Here is a 22,887-nt window from a genome sequence, read left to right on the forward strand (position 1 = left end):
CCCATTCCAGGATGTATTGAGTATCTGGTTTTATGAGCTTCTCTAAGTACCATTTCTCTCATATCTCCAAATTTTGGTACCCAAATTCTTTCAGCCCTATACCGGATTCCATCTTCCCGAATATTAAGATGCTTCTCCGATCCTTTGGGTATTTCATCCTTTAAATTTCCCTCTTTTAAAACTCCTTGTTGCACCTCCTTTATTTGAGTAGTAAGGTTAGTGTGAATCATTATATTCATAGCTATTACTCGAATGGGTTATCTGTCCTTTCTGCTCAAGGCGTCGGCTACCACATTTGCCTTTCCCGGGTGGTATATATAATACTTTTGTGGTTGGTATATATAATACTTTTGACCTTGCTTTGAGGTGTCACAATATATCACAAAGTAGCGCTGCCTCATATTCAGTTGTTTCTGATTAAATATATGTTGAAGACTTTTGTGGTCGGTATATATAATACTTTTGACCCCATATAAGTAGCGCCTCCAAGTCTTTAATGCAAAAACAACTGCACCTAATTCCAAATCATACGTCGTATAATTCTGCTCGTGAATCTTCAATTGTCTGGACGCATAAGCAATTACCTTCGTTCGTTGCATTAATACACAACCGAGACCTTGCTTTGAGGTGTCACAATATATCACAAAATCATCATTCCCTTTAGGTAATGACAATATAGGTGCCGTAGTTAACTTTTTCTTCAATAATTGAAATGCTTTCTCTTGTTCATCCTTCCATTCAAATTTCTTCCATTTATGCGTTAATGCAGTCAAGGGTTTTGCTATTTTGGAAAAATCTTGGATGAATCTCAAGTAATAACCAGCCAGTCCTAAAAATTGACGTATGTGTTTTGTTGTTTTTGGGATTTCCCACTTTTCAACGGTTTCAATCTTTGCTGGATCCACCTGAATACCTTCTTTGTTCACTATATGACCGAGGAATTGAACTTCTTCCCACCAAAATGAACACTTTGAAAACTTAGCGTACAGTTTTTCTTTTCTCAGCAACTCTAGCACTTTTCTCAAATGTTCTTCGTGCACTTGGTCATTCTTTGAGTAAATAAGTATGTCATCGATGAAAACAATGACAAACTTGTCAAGATATGGCACATACACTCAGTTTATGAGGTCCATGAACACAGTTGGTGCGTTAGTCAATCCAAACGGCATAACCATAAACTCGTAATGATCGTAACGCGTCCTAAAAGCAGTCTTTGGAATATCATCCTCCTTCACCCGCATTTGATGATATCCAGAACGTAAATGGATCTTTGAATAAACTGACGAGCCTTGTAGTTGATCAAATAAGTCTTTGATTCTCGGTAATGGGTAACGGTTCTTGATGGTAAGTTTGTTCAACTCTCTGTAGTCGATACACAACCTGAATGTACCATCTTTCCTCTTGACAAACAGAACAGGAGCTCCCCATGGTGATGTACTTGGTCGAATGAAATCACTCTCTAAAAGTTCCTGTAATTGACTTTATAATTCTTTCATTTCGCTGGGTGCGAGTCTGTATGAAGCACGATCTATTGGTGCAGCTCCTGGTACAAGGTGTATTTGAAATTCAACGGATCGATGTGGGGGTAATCCCGATAATTCTTTCGAAAATACATCAAAAAATTCTTTTGCGACGGGAACATCACTGATGTTCTTTTCTTCAGGTTTAACTTCTTCTACGTGTGCTAGAATGACGTAACAACCTTTTCTTATTAGAATTTTGCACCTTTAAACTACTAATAAGATTTAACTTCGCGTTGTTCTTTTCTCCGTACACCATTAAAGGTTTTCCTTTTTCATGCATAATGCGAATCGCATTTTTGTAACAAACGACCTCTGCTCTTGCCTTCTTCAACCAGTCCATGCCAATTATTACATCAAAACTCCCTAACTCGACTGGTATTAAATCAATCTTAAACGTCTCATCACCCAGTTTAATTTATCTATCCCGATATATATTATCTGCTGAAATTAATTTACCATTTGCTAATTCGAGTAAAAATTTATTATCCAAAGGCGTCAATGGGCAACTTAATTTAGCACAAAAATCTCTACTCATATAGCTTCTATCCACACCCGAATCAAATAAAACATAAGTAGAATTATCATCAATAAGAAATATACCCGTAACAAGCTCCGGGTCTTCCTGTGCTTCTGCCGCATTAATATTGAAAACTCTTCCACGGCCCTGCCCATTAGTGTTCCCCTGATTCGGGCAATTTCTAATAATGTGGCCCGGTTTTTCACATTTATAACAAACGGCGTTGGTATTACTTGCTCCGACACTATTCGTTTCGGTATTACTTGTTCTGACGTTATTTGTTCCTTTAGTTCTGTTAAACTTTGGTCCGTAGACCTCACACTTTGTTGCACTATGACCATTTCTTTTACACCTGTTGCAAAATGTAGTGCAAAACCCCTGATGATTTTGAAATGTCCCGTTCATATTGATTATATACGTTCCATATTAATTGATTTCGTTGCGAGGTTTTGACCTCTATATGAGACGTTTTTCAAAGACTGCATTCATTTTTAAAACAACCATAACCTTTATTTTATCAATAAAGGTTTCAAAAGCATTACGTAAATTATCAAATAATGATAATTTAAAATATACTGTTTACACACGACCATTACATAATGGTTTACAATAGAAATATATTACATTGACATATGTTTCTTGAATGCAGTTTTTACACAATATCATACAAACATGGACTCCAAATCTTGTCCTTATTTTATTATGCAACAGCGGAAGCTCTTAGTATTCACCTGAGAATAAACATGCTTTAAACGTCAACAAAAAATGTTGGTGAGTTATAGGTTTAACCTATATATATATCAAATTGTAACAATAGACCACATGATTTCATATTTCAATATACATCCCATACATAGAGATAAAAATCATTCATATGGTGAATACCTGGTAACCGACATTAACAAGATGCATATATAAGAATATCCCCATCATTTCGGGACACCCTTCGGATATGATATAAATTTCGAAGTACTAAAGCATCCGGTACTTTGGATGGGGTTTGTTAGGCCCAATAGATCTATCTTTAGGATTCGCATCAATTAGGGTGTCTGTTCCCTAATTCTTAGATTATCATACTTAATGAAAAGGGGCATATTCGATTTTGGTAATTCAACCATAGAATGTAGTTTCACGTACTTGTGTCTATTTTGTAAATCATTTATAAAACCTGCTTGTATTCTCATCCCAAAAATATTAGATTTTTAAAAGTGGGACTATAACTCACTTTCACAGATTTTTACTTCGTCGGGAAGTACGACTTGGCCACTGGTCGATTCACGAACCTATAACAAATATGTACATATATATCAAAGTATGTTCAAAATATATTTACAACATTTTTAATACGTTTTACTATTTTAAGTTTATTAAGTCAGCTGTCCTTGTTAGTAACCTACAACTAGTTGTCCATAATTAGATGTACAGAAATAAATTGATATATATTATCTTGAATCAATCCACGACCTAGTGTATACACGTCTCAGGCTAGATCACAACTCAAAGTATATATATTTTTGGAATCAACCTCAACCCAGTATAGCTAACTCCAACATTACTGCATATAGAGTGTCTATGGTTGTTCCAAATAATATATATACATGGGTCGATATGATATGTCAAAACATTTGCATACGTGTCTATGGTATCCCAAGATTACATAATATATTAGAATACATGTATAATATAATATAAGTTAGCTAGGATATGATTTGTATAGATTTGTTAAACATTTCCCGTAGCTAAAAAGATCAAAAATATCAAATCTTGTTTTACCCATAACTTCTTCGTTTTAAATCCGTTTTGAGTGAATCCAATTGCTATGGTTTCATATTGAACTTAAGTTTATGAATATATACAGAAAAAGTATAAGTTTATAATCAGACTTATAGGTTACAAGTTGTTTTTGTAAAGGTAGTTATTTCAGTCGAAAGAACGACGTCTAGATGACCATTTTGGAAAACATACTTCCACTTTGAGTTTAACCATGATTTTTGGATATAGTTTTATTTTCATAAGAAAAATCATTTTCCCAGAAAAACAACTTTTAAATCAAAATTTATCATAGTTTTTAATTAACTAACCCAAAACAGCCCGCGGTGTTACTAGAACGACGTATATCCGGTTTTACGGTGTTTTTCGTGTTTTCCGGTTTTAAATCATTAAGTTAGCATATCATATAGATATAGAACATGTGTTTAGTTGATTTTAAAAATCAAGTTAGAAGGATTAACTTTTGTTTGCGAACAAGTTTAGAATTAACTAAACTATGTTCTAGTAATTTCAAGTTTAAACCTTCGAATAAGATGGCTTTATATGTATGAATCGAATGATGTTATGAACATCATTACTACCTCAAGTTTTCTGGATAAAACTACTGGAAATGAGAAAAATGGATCTAGCTTCAAAGGATCCTTGGATGGCTTGAAATTTCTTGAAGCAGAATTATGACACGAAAACAAGTTCAAGTAAGATTCCCACTCGAAATAAGATTGTTATAGTTACAGAAATTGAATCAAAGTTTGAATATGAGTATTACCTTGTATTAGAAAGATATCTTACTGTAAATAAGAAAGATTTCTTGAAGTTGGATGATCACTTTACAAGATTGGAAGTAAGCTAGCAAACCTGGAAGTATTCTTGATTTTATGAAACTAGAACTTATAGAATTTATGAAGAACACTTAGAACTTGAAGAAAGAACTTGAGAGAGATCACTTAGATGAAGAAAATTGAAGAATTAAAGTGTTTGTAGGTGTTTTTGGTCGTTGGTATATGGATTAGATATAAAGGATGTGTAGTTTTGTTTTCATGTAAATAAGTCATGAATGATTACTCATATTTTTGTAATTTTATGAGATATTTCATGCTAGTTGCCAAATGATGGTTCCCACATGTGTTAGGTGACTCACATGGGCTTCTAAGAGCTGATCATTGGAGTGTATATACCAATAGTACATACATCTAAAAGCTGTGTATTGTACGACTACGAATACAGGTGCATACGAGTAGAATTGTTGATGAAACTGAACGAGGATGTAATTGTAAGCATTTTTGTTAAGTAGAAGTATTTTGATAAGTGTCTTGAAGTCTTTCAAAAGTGTATGAATACATATTAAAACACTACATGTATATACATTTTAACTGAGTCGTTAAGTCATCATTAGTCGTTACATGTAAATGTTGATTTGAAACCTTTAAGTTAACGATTTTGTTAAATGTTGTTAACCCAATGTTTATTATATCTAATGAGATATTAAATTATTATATTATCATGATATTATGATATATTAATATATCTTAATATGATATATATATATATATATATATACATTTAAATGTCGTTACAACGATAATCGTTACATATATGTCTCGTTTCGAAATCATTGCTAGATTCAGAGTTATTATTGGTATGTAACGCGGCCTGTACTGCGGCTATGTTCGAAGCAAGAAAGGCACAAAATTCCTCTTTGCTCATATTCAAGGTGTGTCGAGTAGTCGGTGCCATTTCCTTCAAAACAGTCAAATGAAACAAAATAATCATACAGAATATTAAGAGTAGTCAATAGTATCTCGTAGCATAATATGAACTCATTTATAAAAGCTTTTTCTTCATATTAGCGTTTTATAAGTTTAAATTCGGGTACTACCTACCCGTTAAGTTCATACTTAGTTGCTAATATACAATTCAACTACTACAATTCCATATGAAAAACTGATTATAATAATATATCACATACAAATATTCTTCAAACTTACAACTTCGCTATATTAAATATAACATGAAATATAGTACACTATGATACATGACAGTTTTGAAGATAAATCTAGTTAATACGCAAGTTGTTCAGCAAAGGAAATAAAGACACGTAATTCATAAGTCCAGAAACAAGTCATGCATTCTGGTTTTACTAAGACGACTTCCCATCCTTGGTCTTGTGGAAAATAACCGTTATGACCATTGGCTAGGCATCATGTTGTAATGTCGTCAAAAGGACAAGTGTTTCGTAATGTCCAACAGCCCCGTAATAATCTAAAAACCTTGTTTCTCACCCCAACTACTGAATCCGTCACTTGTGGGAAAGTTTTATTTAATAGCTGCAATCCGATGTTCTTTTTCTCACTTTGGTAAGAAGCGAACATCACTAACCCGTAAGCATAACATGCTTCTTTTTGTTGCATGTTAGAAGCTCTTTCCAATTCACGAAATCCTATGTTGGGATATGTTGAGTCAAAATTGGTTCTTAACCCGTAGCGTAAAATTGCATTTGGGTTCCCCGCATTTAATGCATTAAAGAAAACACGGCGTAACTTACGGTCTCCCCAATGTGATATACCCCACCTATCAAAGGAAAGCCTTTTATAAACTAAGGCATTTCTGGAAAGTCTTTCAAATGTTTGACAAGTTAATTTCGCCATAACTAAATGTGCTGATGAATTCTGACCGACTCTAGACAAGATTTCCTCAATCATATCCTCTGGTAGGTCTTCTAAAATATTCGGTTGTCTACCCTTAACGTCCATTTTGTTTTTATACTGTAAAATAGACAAGGATTAGATTCGTAAAAACAAACAATACAAGCAATTTTTACATAGAACATAAAAGTACAAGCACACTACAATACATTTATTAAATAACATGCTCACACCCCTCTAATCTGAATCACTGGTTTCTTCTTCTTCGGACTTGGTTCTTTTTCCTAATCTTCTAGGGATATATGATGTTCCTCTAATACGAGTCGTCGTTTTCCACATTGGTTTAGAAAAACCTGGTGGTTTAGAGGTTCCCGGGTTATTGTCACGATATTGAAAATACAGGTGTTGACGGTACATATAAAGTTCATCGGGGTCGGAATCAGATTTCTCTATTTTGATGCCTTTTCCCTTATTATTTTCTTTTGCCTCATTAAATTGGGTCGGGGTAATTTCTATAACATCGTCGGAATCCACATCAGGATCCAATTCATCGGAAAATTGGTAATTTTCCCAATATTTTGCTTCCTTAGCGGAAACACCATTGACCATTATTAACTTTGGTCCATTGATTGAGGATTTTCTTTTATTTGACCGGTTTTATGTGGTTCCTACTATTCCCCCCTCCGGAACCTCTTCTTCTTCCGGTTCTTCTTCTTCTGGTTCCTCTTCTTCCGGTTCCTCTTCTTCCGGTTCCGTTTCCTCTTCTTCCGGTTCTTCGGAAACTTGTAAATCTTGCCAATATATAATCGACTCTTCATTATTATTAGGTGAGTCAATGGGATTTGTGCTATAGGTGGACATCTATCATACAATATCAAACATGTTAAGAGATTAATATATCACATAATATTTACATGTTAATAATATATAGTTTCCAACAAAAATGTTAAGCAATCATTTTTAAAGAAAACACGGTCGAAGTCCCGACTCACTAATGCATCCTAACAACTCGATAAGACACACTAATACAAATTTTCTGGTTCTCTAAGACCAACGCTCGGATACCAACTGAACTGTCCCGTTCATATTGATTATAAACGTTCCATATTAATTGATTTCGTTGCAAGGTTTTGACCTCTATATGAGACATTTTTCAAAGACTGCATTCATTTTTAAAACAACCATAACCTTTATTTTATCAATAAAGGTTTCAAAAGCATTACGTAGATTATCAAATAATGATAATCTAAAATATACTGTTTACACACGACCATTACATAATGGTTTACAATAGAAATATATTACATCGACATATGTTTCTTGAATGCAGTTTTTACACAATATCGTACAAACATGGACTCCAAATCTTGTCCTTATTTTATTATGCAACAGCGGAAGCTCTTAGTATTCACCTGAGAATAAACATGCTTTAAACGTCAACAAAAAATGTTGGTGAGTTATAGGTTTAACCTATATATATCAAATTGTAACAATAGACCACAAAATTTCATATTTCAATATACATCCCATACATAGAGATAAAAATCATTCATATGGTGAACACCTGGTAACCGACATTAACAAGATGCATATATAAGAATATCCCCATCATTCCGGGACACCCTTCGGATATGATATAAATTTCGAAGTACTAAAGCATCCGGTACTTTGGATGGGGTTGTTAGGCAAAATAGATCTATCTTTAGGATTCGCGTCAATTAGGGTGTCTGTTCCCTAATTCTTAGATTACCAGACTTAATAAAAAGGGGCATATTCGATTTCGATAATTCAACCATAGAATGTAGTTTCACATACTTGTGTCTATTTTGTAAATCATTTATAAAACCTGCATGTATTCTCATCCCAAAAATATTAGATTTTTAAAAGTGGGACTATAACTCACTTTCACAGATTTTTACTTCGTCGGGAAGTAAGACTTGGCCACTGGTCGATTCACGAACCTATAACAAATATGTACATATATATCAAAGTATATTCAAAATATATTTACAACATTTTTAATACATTTTACTGTTTTAAGTTTATTAAGTCAGCTGTCCTTGTTAGTAACCTACAACTAGTTGTCCATAATTAGATGTATAGAAATAAATTGATATATTTAATCTTGAATCAATCCACAACCCAGTGTATACACGTCTCAGGCTAGATCACAACTTAAAATATATATATTTTTGGAATCAACCTCAACCCTGTATAGCTAACTCCAACATTACTGCATATAGAGTGTCTATGGTTGTTCCAAATAATATATATACATGGGTCGATATGATATGTCAAAACAATTACATACGTGTCTATGGTATCCCAAGATTACATAATATATTAGAATACATGTATAATACAATATAAGTTAGCTAGGATATCATTCGTATAGATTTGTTAAACATTTCCCGTAGCTAAAAAGATCAAAAATATCCAATCTTGTTTTACCCATAACTTCTTCGTTTTAAATACGTTTTGAGTGAATCCAATTGCTATGGTTTCATATTGAACTTAAGTTTATGAATCTATACAGAAAAGGTATAAGTTTATAGTCAGAATTATAGGTTACAAGTCATTTTTATAAAGGTAGTCATTTCAGTCGAAAGAACGACGTCTAGATGACCATTTTGGAAACATACTTCCACTTTGAGTTTAACCATGATTTTTGGATATAGTTTCACGTTCATAAGAAAAATCATTTTCCCAGAAGAACAAATTTTAAATCAAAATTTGTCATAGTTTTTAATTAACTAACCCAAAACAGCCCGCGGTGTTACTAGAACGGCGTATATCCGGTTTTACGGTGTTTTTCGTGTTTTTCGGTTTTGAATCATTAAGTTAGCATATCATATAGATATAGAACATGTGTTTAGTTGATTTTAAAAGTCAAGTTAGAAGGATTAACTTTTGTTTGCGAACAAGTTTAGAATTAACTAAACTATGTTCTAGTAATTTCAAGTTTAAACCTTCGAATAAGATAGCTTTATATGTATGAATCGATGATGTTATGAACATCATTACTACCTCAAGTTTTCTGGATAAAACTACTGGAAATGAGAAAAATGGATCTAGCTTCAAAGGATCCTTGGATGGCTTGAAAGTTCTTGAAGCATAATCATGACACGAAAACAAGTTCAAGTAAGATTTTCACTCAAAATAAGATTGTTATAGTTATAGAAATTGAATCAAAGTTTGAATATGAGTATTACCTTGTATTAGAAAGATATCTTACTGTAAATAAGAAAGATTTCTTGAAGTTGGATGATCACTTTACAAGATTGGAAGTAAGTTAGCAAACTTGGAAGTATTCTTGATTTTATGAAACTAGAACTTATAGAATTTATGAAGAACACTTAGAACTTGAAGAAAGAACTTGAGAGAGATCACTTAGATGAAGAAAATTGAAGAATTAAAGTGTTTGTAGGTGTTTTTGGTCGTTGGTATATGGATTAGATATAAAGGATGTGTAGTTTTGTTTTCATGTAAATAAGTCATGAATGATTACTCATATTTTTGTAATTTTATGAGATATTTCATGCTAGTTGCCAAATGATGGTTCCCACATGTGTTAGGTGACTCACATGGGCTGCTAAGAGCTGATCATTGGAGTGTATATACCAATAGTACATACATCAAAAAGCTGTGTATTGTACGAGTACGAATACAGGTGCATACGAGTAGAATTGTTGATGAAACTGAACGAGGATGTAATTGTAAGCATTTTTGTTAAGTAGAAGTATTTTGATAAGTGTCTTGAAGTCTTTCAAAAGTGTATGAATACATATTAAAACACTACATGTATATACATTTTAACTGAGTCGTTAAGTCATCGTTAGTCGTTACATGTAAATGTTGAATTGAAACCTTTAAGTTAACGATCTTGTTAAATGCTGTTAACCCAATGTTTTTATATCTAATGAGATGTTAAATTATTATATTATCATGAGATTATGATATATTAATATATCTTAATATGATATATATACATTTAAATGTCGTTACATCGATAATCGTTACATATATGTCTCGTTTCGAAATCATTAAGTTAGTAGTCTTGTTTTTACATATGTAGTTCATTGTTAACAGACTTAATGATATATTTAAATATCATTTTATCATGTTAAATAAAGTGTATCAATAATCAATATCTTAATATGATACGTATGTATTTAGTAGACGTTATCATAACGATAATCGTTATATATATCATTTCGAGTTTCTTAACTTAGTAATCTCATTTCTAATGTATATCACACATTGTTAATATACTTAGTGAGATACTTACTAATCATAATCTCATTTCAACCATATATATATGTCTATATATACCACAACATGTAGTTTTTACAAATTTGTAACGTTCGTGAATCGCCGGTCAACTTGGGTGATCAATTGTCTATATGAAACTTATTTCATTTAATCAAGTCTTAACAAGTTTGATTGCTTAACACGTTGGAAACATTTAGTCATGTAAATATCAATCTCAATTAATATATATAAACATGGAAAAGTTCGGGTCACTACAGTTTTTCTTCACACCTATGACATGGCTGTTTTTGGTTTTTGTTGCCGTTGTTGTTATTGAGGTTGTTGTTAGGATTGTTATTGTTGTTGAAATGGTTGTTGTAGTTGTTGTTGTTGTTGGGATGTTTGTTGTAGTTATTGTTAGGATTGTAGTTATTGTTGCGATTGTTGTTGCGGTTGTTGGGATAATTGTTGCGATTGTGGTTGTAATTGTTGTTGTTGTTGTACTGGTGACTCTTGTCACTGTTTTCCTCCCACTTCCTCTTGAGTTGTTTTGTGTTGGCTTCTTCGGTCGCCTGCTCTTTAATTCTTCCCTCAATCTGATTTATGAGTTTATGAGCCATTCGACTTGCCTTCTGTATAGAAGCGGGCTCGTGTGAACTCACATCTTCTTGAATCCTTACTGGTAACCCTTTTACAAACGCGTCGATCTTCTCTTATTCATCTTCGAATGCTCCCGGACACAATAGGCACAACTCTGTGAATCGTCGTTCATATGTGGTAACGTCGAACCCTTGTGTTCGTAACTCTCTAAGTTCTGCCTTGAGTTTATTGAATTCGTTTCTAGGACGGTACTGCTCATTCATCAATTGCTTAAATGCCAACCACGGTAGTGCGTAAGCAGCATTTTGTCCTACCTATTCAAGATAGGTGTTCCACCACGTTAACTCAGTACCTGTGAAGGTATGCGTAGCGTACTTAACTTTGTCCTCTTCAGTACACTTACTTATGGCAAACACCGATTCGACTTTCTAGGTCCACTGTTTCAATCTAATTGGTCCTTCAGTTCCATCAAATTCCAAAGGTTTGTAGGCAGTGAATTCTTTGTAGGAGCATCCTACACGATTTCTTGTGGAATTAGTTCCACTGCTAGATCCAGAGTTATTGTTATTTTGCATCGCAGCCTGTACTGCGGCTATGTTTACTGCAAGGAAAACACGGAAGTCTTCCTCGCTCGTGTTCAAATTCTGACGAGTCGTCGGTGCCATTTCCTTCAAAATAGCCAACTGAATCGAGTTAATCATACAGAATATTAAGAGTAGTCAATAGTATTTCGTAGCATAATATGAACTTATTTATAAAAGCTTTTTCTTCATATTAGCATTTTATAAGTTTAAATTCGGGTACTACCTACCCGTTAAGTTCATACTTAGTAGCTAATATACAAATCAACTACTACAATTCCATATGAAAAACTGATTATAATAATATATCACATACAAATATTCTTCAAACTTACAACTTTGCTATATTACATATAACATGAAATATAGTACACTTTGATACAGGACAGTTTTGAAGATAAATCTAGTTAATACGCAAGTTGTTCAGCAAAGGAAATAAAGACACGTAATTCATAAGTCCATAAACAAGTCATGCATTCTGGTTTTACTAAGACGACTTCCCATCCTTGGTCTTGTGGAAAATAACAGTTATGACCATTGGCTCAGCAGCATGTTGTAATGTCGTCAAAAGGACGAGGGTTTCGTAATGTCCAACAGCCCCGTAATAATCTAAAAACCTTGTTTCTCACCCCAACTACTGAATCCGTCACTTGTGGGAAGGTTTTGTTTAAAAGTTGCAATCCGATGTTCTTTTTCTCACTTTGGTAAGAAGCGAACATCACTAACCCGTAAGCATAACATGCTTCTTTATGTTGCATGTTAGAAGCTCTTTCTAATTCACGAAATCCTATATTGGGATATGTTGAGTCAAAATAGGTTCTTAATGCGTAGCGTAAAATTGCATTTGGGTTCCCCGCATTTAACGCTTTAAAGAAAACACGGCGAAACTTACGGTCTACCTAATGTGATATACCCCACCTATCAAAGGAAAGCCTTTTATAAACTAAGGCATTTCTGGAAAGTCTTTCAAATGTTTGACAAGTTAATTTTGCCATAATTAATTGTGCTGAAGAATTTTGACCGACTCTAGACAAGATTTCCTCAATCATATCCTCTGGTAGATCTTCTAAAATATTCGGTTGTCTACCCTTAACGTCCATTTTGTTTTTATATTGTAAAATAGACAAGTATTAGATTCGTAAAGGATAATTAACAAACAATACAAGCAATTTTTACATAGAACATAAAAGTACAAGCACACTACAATACATATAATACACAACATGATTACAACCCTCTAATCTGAATCACTGGTTTCTTCTTCTTCGGACTTGGTTCGTTTTCCTAATTTTCTAGGGATATATGGTGCTCCTCTAATACGAGCCATCATTTTCCACAATGGTTTAGAAAAACCTGGTGGTTTAGAGGTTCCCGGGTTATTATTACAATTTAGAAAATACGGATGTTACCGATACATATAAAGTTCATCGGGGTTGGAATCAGGTTTCTCTATTTTTATATATTTTCCCTTATTATTTTCTTTCACTTTATTAAATTGGGTCGAGGTAATTTCTATAACATCATCGGAATCCTCATCGGGATCCGATTCATCGAAAAATTGGTAATCTTCCCAATATTTTGCTTCCTCGACGGAAACACCATTAACCATTTTTAACTTTGGTCTGTTGGTTGATGATTTTCTTTTATTTAATCGATTTACTGTAGGTATCAATATTTTTTCCTCCAGAACCTCTTCTTCTTCTGGTTCCTCCTCTTCCAGTTCCTCCTCTTCTGATTCCTCTTCTTCTGGTTCCTCTTCTTCCGGTTCCTCTTCTTCCGGTTCCTCTTCGGGAATTTATGAATCTTCCCAAATTATATTCGACTCTTCATTATTATTAGATGAGTCGAGGGGATTTGTACTAGTGGTAGACATCGATCACACAATATCAAACACATTAAGAGGTTAATATATCACATAATATTTACATGTTAATAATATATAGTTTCCAACAAAAGTGTTAAGAAATTCTTTTTAAAGAAAACACGGTCGAAGTCCAGACTCACTAATATATCCTAACAAACTCAATAAGACACACTAATGCAAATTTCTGGTTCTATAAGACCAACGCCCTGATACCAACTGAAATGTCTCGTTCATATTGATTATAAACGTTCCATATTAATTGATTTCGTCGCGAGGTTTTGACCTCTATATGAGACGTTTTTCAAAGACTGCATTCATTTTTAAAACAACCATAACCTTTATTTTATCGATAAAGGTTTAAAAAGCGTTACGTAGATTATCAAATAATGATAATCTAAAATATACCGTTTACACAAGACCATTACATAATGGTTTACAATAAGAACATATTACATCAAAAATAAATTTCTTGAATGCAGTTTTTACATAATATCATACAAGCATGGACTCCAAATCTTGTCCTTATTTTAGTATGCAACAGCGGAAGCTCTTAATAATCACCTGAGAATAAACATGCTTTAAACGTCAACAAAAATGTTGGTGAGTTATAGGTGTAACCTATATATTTATCCATCGAAATAATAGACCACAAGATTTCATATTTTAATATACATCCCATACATAGAGATAAAAAAATCATTCATATGGTGAACATCTGGTAACCGACATTAACAAGATGCATATAAGAATATCCCCTATCATTCTGGGAAATCCTTCGAACATGATAAAAACGAATTCAAAGTACTAAAGCATCCGGTACTTTGGATGGGGTTCATTAGGCCCAATAGATCTATCTTTAGGATTCGCGTCAATTAGTAGATCGGTTTACTAATTCTTAGGCTACCAAGCAAAAGGGGCATATTCGGCTTTGATCATTCACCCATATAATGTAGTTTCATTTACTCGTGTCTATTTCGTAAAACATTTATAAACCTGCATGTATTCTCATTCCAAAATATTAGATTTTAAAAGTGGGACTATAACTCACTTTCACAGATTTTTACTTCGTCGGGAAGTAAGACTTGGCCACTGGTCGATTCACGAAACTATAACAAATATGTACATATATATCAAAGTATGTTCAAAATATATTTACAACACTTTTAATACATTTTGATGTTTTAAGTTTATTAAGTCAGATGTCCTCGTTAGTAACCTACAACTAGTTGTCCATAGTTAGATGTACATAAATAAATTGATATATATATTATCTTGAATCAATCCACGACCCAGTGTATACACGTCTCAGGCTAGATCACAACTCAAAGTATATATATTTTTGGAATCAACCTCAACCCTGTATAGCTAACTCCAACATTACTGCATATAGAGTGTCTATGGTTGTTCCAAATAATATATATAGATGGGTCGATATGATATGTCAAAACATTTTCATACGTGTCTATGGTATCCCAAGATTATATAATATATCAGAATACATGTATAATACAATATAAGTTAGCTAGGATATGATTTGTATAGAATTGTTACAATATTTCCCGTAGCTACAACAATCAAAAAATATCCAATCTTGTTTTACCCATAACTTCTTCGTTTTAAATCCGTTTTGAGTGAATCAAATTGCTATGGTTTCATATTAAACTCTATTTTATGAATATAAACAGAAAAAGTATAGGTTTATAGTCAGAAATGTAAGTTACAAGTCATTTTTGTAAGAGGTAGTCATTTTAGTCGAAAGAACGACGTCGTGATGAGCATTTTGAAAAACATATTTTCACTTTGAGTTAAACAATGATTTTTGGATATAGTTTCATGTTCATAAGAAAAATCATTTTTCCAGAAGAACAACTTTTAAATCAAAGTTTATCATAGTTTTTAATTAACTAACCCAAAACAGCCCGGTTTTACTACCACGGCGTATATCCGGTTTTACGGTGTTTTTTGTGTTTTCCGGTTTTAAATCATTAAGTTAGCATATCATATAGATATAGAACACGTGTTCAGTTGATTTTAAAAGTCAAGTTAGAAGGATTAACTTTTGTTTGCGAACAAGTTTAGAATTAACTAAACTATGTTCTAGTGATTACAAGTTTAAACCTTCGAATAAGGTAGTTTTATATATATGAATTGAATGATTTTATGAACATCATTACTACCTCGGATTTTGTGGATAAACCTACTGGAAATAAGAAAAATAGATCTAGCTTTAAAGTATCCTTGGATGGCTTAAAAGTTCTTGAAGCAAAATCATGACACAAAAACAAGTTCAAGTAAGATTTCCACTCGAAATAAGATTGTTAAAGTTATAATGTAAGACCCAAATATTTATCTTGCATACTCGTGTACTTATAACATTCGAGATTGGGTTTCGTTGGCTATTTATGGGAGTTAAAATGCAAAAGAATCTGTATCAGTTATGTCGCGCGCCGCGCGGGGATTCGGCGCGCCGCGCCGTTTGCTGCTGACAGAATCCCTTGTTTTTAATTAGGTTTAAATGAAGGGCAAATGGGTAATTTCACTTGAGGCCGGATTTGTGAGGCTTATGAGCTAGTTTGGATCAGTTTTGGATCCCATTCACATCCACTCATCATCTTCATCCATTTTAGAGAGAGAGTAAGAGTTTAGAGAGAGATTGGAGGTTTTGGTGAGGAAGAAGCTCGAATCGTTCAAAGTCTCGGGTTTTAAAGTTGTTCCTTTCGTTCTCGGCTACACGGTGATAGTATTGGTAAGCTCAAACTCCGAATTTCAATTATCTAATTTGATATTCAAGTTAGGGTTTTGAGTTAATTGGTTGTAAAACCCTTTTATGTGATGAAATGGGTTTAGTGAAGCTAGTAATCGGGGTTGTTGTTAATTGTTGGTGGATTTTGGGTTTGGTGAACTAATTGGCCATGTTTAGAACTTTAATTTGAGTTTAATCACTTAAGTTAGTGATTATGGAAGTGTTGAAACCCATTTAGGGTATTTGATTGACTAACTTTGACTTTGGGTCAAATTAGGGTTTGGTGGTGATTATGACCCATTTGGTGACTTAATGAGGTTTATGAACTTAAAATGGATTAAGTTGAAGTATAAGACCGAGATAAATGTGTTTTGGTGTCAAAACTTATAAAGGACGAGATTTTGACCTTTATGGGTCAAAATTAGGGTTTAAGTGTCAAAATGGGTATGACACGTGTTTGGCACTTGTGTCCGGGTTTAATTGGCATATTATGACCATTCTCACTTGCGTTAGTGAGTATTGGTTAGTTTGGGCACGGTTTGTGCTCGGAAGTGCATTTGGGTCGAAATTGCACTAAGTGGCGAATTGGGTTGGTTTGTAAAATCCATCCTAATTGTATTGTTGTAATTGTGTTAATGGAATAGGTATTTTCCATTGGCGAGTTGCGGATCACTTGGAAGCTTTCTTCAAGACTTCAAGGTGAGTGATATTATCCTATGTACATATGTATGTGTAGGATGGGTGCGGGTCGGGTGAAGTGAATCTCGGCTATAGAGCTCACTTCACGTGTAGGTGGACTTGATGGGCTTTTGTATAAGTCCAATTGGCACGGTTGTGCGTTTTGGTTGACCATCTTTGGCGAAGTACACGTTCGTGTGTACATTATCACACGTGATTGTGATTTGGATGTTGTGGCCCCGATGTGGTGGATTATATAATCCCGTGACCGTGGGTTTGAGTTGGAGAAGTGAATCGCGTGTGGTTTCGGATTCACGATGACGCGTGTGGTTTCGGTCATCTTATCAAATGAATCTCGTGTAGTTCGGATTCATGGTGACTCGTGTAGTTCGGTCATCTTATTGAGGTAGTAATCTCGTGTGGTTTCGGATTACTAAGGCTCGTGTAGTTCGGCCAACCTCGATGCTGTGAAGATAGTAATCTCGTGTGGTTCGGATTACTAAGGCTCGTGTAGTTCGGCCAATCTTCATTGTGGTATTTGGTTCTCGGTATTGGGTTAAGGTGTTAACCTTGTTCGTTTATATTGTTATATATTAATGTATTGTTGTGTTGTAGCTAACCCTCCGGGTGTAGCTATTTGGAGATGTTCACTTTGTCGTTGGTGGACTCATATTTGTTGTTGTACCTTTAGCTTGATGCTTAGAGATTGTACGGTATGCTTAGTGTAGTTGCTTTATATTTGGATGCTACGGTATGCGGTATTTGCTTGTGTGGCGTATTCATTTTATACATATATATGTATGTAGTATATTATCATTCACTAAGCGTTAGCTTACCCTCTCGTTGTTGACTCTTTTTATAGATTGCATGCGGATGGTGGCTCGGGTAAGCGCGAGGATTAGGGGACTTGCATAGTTTGCGTAGAAGGCTTGCTTTTGGATTTATTAGGATTGGGTAGCGTATCCCCAATCGCCATGCTCGGCTTTGTCTTGTATTAAGAGTCTTATGGTCTAAAATTGTATTTTTATACTTAAAGGGTAATTTGGGCACGTGTGGGCCCCACTTTGTGAAACTCGCTCAAACCTTAGTTATGTGCTAGTTTTACATATATTAATGTACGGTTAAAAGCGTTTTGGCTAAATATGTCGGGAACTAGTCAAACATTTTCGTTAAATTGACTTCCGGGGACAGCGGGCTGTCCAGGTGATTCGGCGCGCCGCGCGCCCACCTGGCGCGCCGCGCAAATGAACTGCACAAGAAAATTTTTTTTGTTTGAAATCTCGCCGTGTTTGGTCGGTTACGGTTTGGGTTGTTACAAGTGGTATCAGAGCATGGTCTAAGGGATTTAGGTGACTTGAGATAGGTGCCTAGACTTAGACTTGTGTGTGCTTAAATTGTTGCGGGACTTGTAGGATTACGGGTCGGAATGGGTTTGGTTAGTGCCTTGGCTATAGGTTGACTAACGTTTATATTAGTAATGCGGATATTATTAATATGTTGTTGTGTTGTGATAATAATTCTCGCGTGTGTTTGTACCGCGTAGAATTTTGGTTATGTTTGTGTATATCATCGAGCGAGACGGTCGTTGTACTAACGAGTCGATGCGGCATGTGTGCGTAATAAGAACTTGCAAACCTTATTACGGGTGCAAATCGTGTCTAACAAGTGATGTACGATGAGTGTTTAGCAAGATGGGGCTGTGTCGTGCGTACGGTTTTACACGTTCGTGGACTAATCGTTTTGCATTCTTTAGAATGGCGACGCGAAACGAGATCGAGACGAATGACGAGGAGTTTAATACTAGAGTTGCGGCCGCCGTTGCGGAGCAAATGGGTGCTTTGGAAGAAAGAATGGAAAGGAAGTATTCCGAACTTCAAAGTAGTAGTGAAATGGAGCGTTATCTTAAAAGCTTCATGAGGACTAAACCCCCGATGTATGACGGGAAACCGGATCCTTTGGTAAGCACAACTTGGATTTCGGATGTCGAAGGGTGTTTTCGTACTATTGATTGCCCTCCCGAGAGGAAGACGAGACTCGCTACGAGTTTGTTGCGTGGTAGGGCAAGGGATTGGTTGGATGGTAAGATTGATCTTGTCGGTGGTGAGACGTTTATGGCCTTATCATGGGACGAGTTTAAGGAAGAATTCTTTGAGGAGTTCCGGACTTCGGCCGATTTGTGGGAATTGCGTAATGAGTTGCGAAATTTGCGACAAGGATCTATGGATTTGAGTACTCTTAAGACGACCTTTATGGCGAAGGCTCGTTTTTGTCCGGAGTATTTGGGGAATGATCGTTTGTTGATGGGAGATTTCTATCGGACCTTGAATGATGACTTGAAGGGTAAAATTAGCCGGGGTCAAGCGAAATCGTTTTCGGAATTATTCGACTTGGCGAGAGGTTTCGAGTCGTATTCACGACCGAAAAAGGGTGAACCTTCAAGTGAGCGAAGGGTCGTTTCTTATGGTGCTCCGAGTAAGAGGGCTAAGGGTCCGAGTGTGAGCACGGGTGGTACGCGAACGGGTATATCGGATTCTAGTGCGGCTAGATGTTACCATTGTGGCGTGAGGGGTCACAAGTCTTGGGAATGTTCGGTACCAAAGGGTGGTAGTATGGTGTGCTTCAATTGCCAAAAGGAAGGACATCGTAAGTCGGAATGTCCCAAGTTAGCGGGGACGGGTGCGGCAAGGAGACGTTAAGGTACGTTTCAATTTAATAAATATGTCTTTTGATTATTTATTAAGTGCCGTTTGAGTTTGTGTAGTATGCCTTTTGTTGTGCATGTTATTGTTGTGGGTGACGTTTCTAAGGAAGTACCACATGTTGATGTTTGATTGACGGGCGAAGGGCGTTATACTTGGTGCAACCAAGCATTCCTTAGTACTTGGAGAAATGTTTCTACCAAGCCATGGAAATGGTTTTGGTGTTCGATTGTTAAGAGCGTGTTCACTTTTGTGTTGAAGTGATGAACCATGAGGTTCGTCGAGTGATTGGAACCTTTGTGATCGAGTGTTTAAAATCTCGATGTGTGTTGGTAAAGGAGTCTTTACGACGCGACATTAGGTGCCTCTTTTATACTTACTAGCGTGGTGTCGACTCCGATTGTGTTGTGGGTACATTGTACTTAGGGTCCCGGGAGAAGCCCTTACGTACATGAGTGACTAGGTGAAACTTGACAAACTAGGGCAATTGAATAACTTGCGAGGGTATGGTTTGTGTAATCGTGGTACACTTTTGTTTGAAGTGTCTAAGGATTGTTTGAAATCCTTCGTGTGCTCAAGGTTGGAGCAAGGGATGGTGATGGGTCGTGTATGCCCAATCGTTGGTAAAGTCTACCTTTGGTAGCATTGTACGGTTGTACGAATTGTGATATAGGAACGTGGTTCCAAGTGGGGGAGTCGCACTCCCGCATGAGGAAGTTTTAGTGTGATATTTCGGATGATGTTTTTGGTAGATCCGGAAATTTCGTCGAGACCTAGTTTTGGTCAACTTGTGGTAGAGTACAATTTTGGTTAAATTGTACTTATGATATTGGATTGGAATTACCACTGAGGTGGTAATGTGGTAAATCTCGTTGAGAGATAATGGACGTGTTTGGCGAGCAAGGTGAAATCCTTCGGTTAAGGGAGGTGTGTGTCGGATTCTCTTTTGGAGAATTATTGTTTGGTACCTATGTTTGATGTAGGTGGTTCTTGCTCGATTGTGGGGATGGTTAGTGATATCCGTTAGGATTCACTATAGTGTAGCAGAGCGCGATGTTGCACTACTCGTTGTTTGAGGCCGAAAGTGCGTATGTGATTGATGAAGCATGACTTTCGGAGTCCGCTGACTTCATCATGGGATTGACGATTAATGAAGCATGATCTTCAGGGTCCGCTGACTTCATTATGGTATGGTTGATTGATGGAGCATGATCTTTAGGGTCCGCTGACTTCATCATGAGCGTGGTGTTGATATCGGTGAAGCATGATCTTCGGGTCCGCTGACTTCATCCGGTGTTGAGATTGGTGAAGCATGATCTTCGGGTCCGCTGACTTCATCATGGTTGTGAATCGCGTGTGGTTTCGGATTCACGATGACGCGTGTGGTTTCGGTCATCTTATCAAATGAATCTCGTGTGGTTCGGATTCATGGTGACTCGTGTAGTTCGGTCATCTTATTGAGGTAGTAATCTCGTGTGGTTTCGGATTACTAAGGCTCGTGTAGTTCGGCCAACCTCGATGTTGTGGAAGTGAATCTCGTGTAGTTCGGATTCACAAATGACTCGTGTGGTTTCGGTCATTGTATTGAGGAGTGAGTCTCGTGTAGTTCGGATTCACAAATGACTCGTGTAGTTCGGTCATTCCTCCGGGATAGTGACTCTCGTGTAGTTCGGATTCACTATGGCACGTGTAGTTCGGCCATTCCCGATTGTTGTTGTGGTGAAGGTAGTGAGTCGCGTGTAGTTCGGATTCACTAGGGCGCGTGTGTTTTCGGCCAGCCTTCGTGTCGTGTGATCTATTGGTTGTTTGATACACCAATGGTAGGGTCGTAAGGACCATGTTGCAGGAACTATCGGTCGTTTTATACGTCGATGGTGGGGTCGTGAGGACCATGTTGTGGGATTAGTGAGGCGATAGCCGTGTTTCGCTCACATGTTTGTTACGGGTGTGACGATGGTTGATTTCGTACACCTTGGGTTTTGCGTTTTCATAGTCGTTTTGGGCGCTATCGGTTCTAGCCGTTGGATTATGATGTTACGGTAGTTGCGTATTGGTCGTATTGCGCACTACAAGGGATGTCTATTGAGTGGTGTTATCCGTAAGGATTCGTTTGGATCGGTCTTCATCGGTTCGGGTTGTTGACCTTAGGTTGGGACTTGGGTGCTTTTAGCGTTGTACTCGGTAATAGTACGCTAAGGGATTTATATCTCGGTACGAGATTGGTTGAGTTTTCTTGATGTTAGGGAATGAGCATGGTTTTAGTGCTCGGATGGTGATTTGAATAAATCGCGGGTGACGATTTAGTTGTTAAAGGCGACTCCTTGGGGAGGATTGTCTGGGGAAGTCGGATTGGAACTTATGTCGAGGACCATAGGGTGGGGTCCGTTTGGTTAAGTGACAAGGATCACGAGGACGTGATCGAGTTTAAGTGGGGGAGAGTTGTAAGACCCAAATATTTATCTTGCATACTCGTGTACTTATAACATTCGAGATTGGGTTTCGTTGGCTATTTATGGGAGTTAAAATGCAAAAGAATCTGTATCAGTTATGTCGCGCGCCGCGCGGGGATTCGGCGCGCCGCGCCGTTTGCTGCTGACAGAATCCCTTGTTTTTAATTAGGTTTAAATGAAGGGCAAATGGGTAATTTCACTTGAGGCCGGATTTGTGAGGCTTATGAGCTAGTTTGGATCAGTTTTGGATCCCATTCACATCCACTCATCATCTTCATCCATTTTAGAGAGAGAGTAAGAGTTTAGAGAGAGATTGGAGGTTTTGGTGAGGAAGAAGCTCGAATCGTTCAAAGTCTCGGGTTTTAAAGTTGTTCCTTTCGTTCTCGGCTACACGGTGATAGTATTGGTAAGCTCAAACTCCGAATTTCAATTATCTAATTTGATATTCAAGTTAGGGTTTTGAGTTAATTGGTTGTAAAACCCTTTTATGTGATGAAATGGGTTTAGTGAAGCTAGTAATCGGGGTTGTTGTTAATTGTTGGTGGATTTTGGGTTTGGTGAACTAATTG

Source organism: Rutidosis leptorrhynchoides, chromosome 9 (assembly GCF_046630445.1).
Source record: "Rutidosis leptorrhynchoides isolate AG116_Rl617_1_P2 chromosome 9, CSIRO_AGI_Rlap_v1, whole genome shotgun sequence".
Lineage (NCBI taxonomy): Eukaryota > Viridiplantae > Streptophyta > Magnoliopsida > Asterales > Asteraceae > Rutidosis > Rutidosis leptorrhynchoides.